We start from the raw sequence: 2,500 nt of genomic DNA on the forward strand, positions 1-2,500 counted from the left end.
CAAATCGTTAGTTTGGACAATACATATGTAGAAAGCCTATTTTTTTTAGTATTTATTAGCGAATTTTCTCTTTTTTTTCTTTCTATAGTGGAGATAGTCGCACGTAATGACAGATCACATATTATTAAAAGCTTGTGGTAAGAACGGGTTTCGTTCTAGTGCCCGAAAATAATATTCCAAAGCTTTTGTATGTTCTCCGTTCCTTGTGTGGATAAGACCTATGTTATAGAGTATATAACTTCGATCATAGGGATCGATTTCTAGTCGCATAGCTTCATAATAATTCTGTAGAGCTTCCGCATAATTTCCTTCGGATTGAGCCGACATCCGTTACGGTCGTTCGTTATTCCATTGAAAGAATCTCCGTTCCAGAACCGTACGTGAGATTTTCATCTCATACGGCTCCCCCTTTATCTGATGCGCATAATGAGATGAGAATAATACATGAAATCAAAAAACATTGAAATACTCTCATTATGAACTCATGGGACTAGCGTTTTTACAAAAAATCTCTAGCCAACCTTCCTGTAAAAGATCTTTTCTTAACATCAAGCATGGTTTACTAGATAAAAATAAAAATGGTAACTCTAACAATTTCTTTGTCCTCAACGCCTCTAAATTTCCAGGAATTAGTCACTTCAACAGTCTTCGATGGTTATACAGGTATCCAAAATACAAACGAGATGGATGTTTGTTGTCCCAACCATTTTTCTAAGTTCCGATCCCGATAAGGAAAAGGTATAATTTATAACAAAGTTTTCGTGTTGTTGATTCCTAGGTGTAGTGCTTCTTCCCCTCTGCTACCTATTTTTACTAGTGAATATTTTTACTAGTGGAGTAGGGTTGACTTAATCCATAGGTTACACCTTTCGCTTAATACTAGAATCGACAATTCTAGCATCTAAGGTTACATTAATCGGGGATACACGACAGAAGGAATTTTTTGATTTTCAAATTGCACCTCCAAGAAGCGTAGATTTATTTCAATTATTGTTTTCTTTCTATCCCGAATACTGTGTCTTTCTACTAAGACGGAGAGCGGTAAAGAAAATTGAAAAAAAAAAAAAATCAAATCGCACCATCTCTGTAATAGGTGAATGCCTCTTTTTCCCCGGAAGTTGTCGGAATTATTCGTAATAAGATATTGGCTACAATTGAAAAGGTCTTATCGATAAAATTTCCATTTATCCCACCAGATCTAGGCATCGGTAACAACCCCATTCTATAATTTCTTTTAATTACCTCTCGTGAGAAAATGATCCCACAAACAAAGGAATTGCATAGTACGAAATAACATAAAAACGGATTCATTAAAAAATCCCACTCGATATTAAAATTGTTTCTTTTTGATTTCACAGGAATCAATAAAAGAGAAGAAATATTTCAATCCGGTTAAATTTCATCCAAATGTAGTAGGATCAGAATGAAGAGAACTATTCTGATTTCAGCGAAGTTGAAGAAAAAAAGAATTTTATTTATCTGACTGGGGTAATTCTAGAAGTTTTTTGATTGAATTATGATACAAAAAAGAGCAAAAAAGAATCGAATAATCATTCTATGATTCATAACTTGTGACTAGATATATGTATGGGATAAACAGTTGTTGGTGAAAAATCGAAAACTGTAAAAAGTCGAATTTTTAGAAAAAAGGAATCATAGTTTAAAAAACTAAATAGAATCATGAGCTAAAAGTATCCATTAAACATAGTTAAAAAAAAATTATTTGTATAGTTAGAATTGGTTGGACGTGCCTATCAAAAAAAAAAATTGAATATTAATGACTCACTATTAACTCGGTTTCTGGGCCATAATCATTCTGTAGGAGAGATGGCCGAGTGGTTGAAGGCGTAGCATTGGAACTGCTATGTAGGCTTTTGTTTACCGAGGGTTCGAATCCCTCTCTTTCCGTACTAATTCAACAATGTTACTGACCACAATGTATCAAATCAAATAACAATCGATACTATTATTCCAACGGTTAGACCTTTATGGATTCTTTATTTCGAATTTTTGTGGTACGGAAACGAAAAGACTGGAAAGAATGCACAAGAGATGAAAATCCCCCTACCGATCAATGATAGATGAATGATAGAAAAATTTCCGGATCAAAACCTTACTTTCCTTCGGTCTCTTTACTTAGACTTCGGCGAAGGGGAGGACGAAATTGTCCGAACCCTTGTTTTTTAGTTAGGTTTAAGTCTGACGAGAATAATATTCTACAACGAGCAATTCATTTATTTTTAAACTGACCCATTTACTATCTATTATTTGATTGACTAATCCTTTATATTGCAATGGCTGAAGAGTCAAATGTTTTGGCAATTCCTGAGGGGGGGATGAATCAAGATAATTTTGAATCAGTGTTCTCGATTTTTTTTCATCTTTTGCTGTAATAATATCTCGGGGTTTGCACCGATAACTTGGTATATCCACTATAGAACCATTAACTAAAATATGTCTATGATTAACTAATTGTCGGGCTTGAGGAATAGTCGAAGCC

The 2,500-nt window shown here is 34.1% G+C and overlaps 1 non-coding gene across 1 annotated transcript; it reads left to right on the forward strand.

The window, feature by feature from the left end:
- The first annotated feature begins 1,821 nt into the window (after positions 1 to 1,821).
- Positions 1,822 to 1,908, forward strand: TRNAS-GGA (transfer RNA serine (anticodon GGA)). Its single transcript has one exon. It is a non-coding gene; the product is annotated as a tRNA-Ser (tRNA).
- The last annotated feature ends 592 nt before the right edge of the window (positions 1,909 to 2,500 follow it).

Source organism: Cucumis melo, unplaced genomic scaffold (assembly GCF_025177605.1).
Source record: "Cucumis melo cultivar AY unplaced genomic scaffold, USDA_Cmelo_AY_1.0 utg001010l, whole genome shotgun sequence".
Taxonomy (NCBI): Eukaryota; Viridiplantae; Streptophyta; class Magnoliopsida; order Cucurbitales; family Cucurbitaceae; genus Cucumis; species Cucumis melo.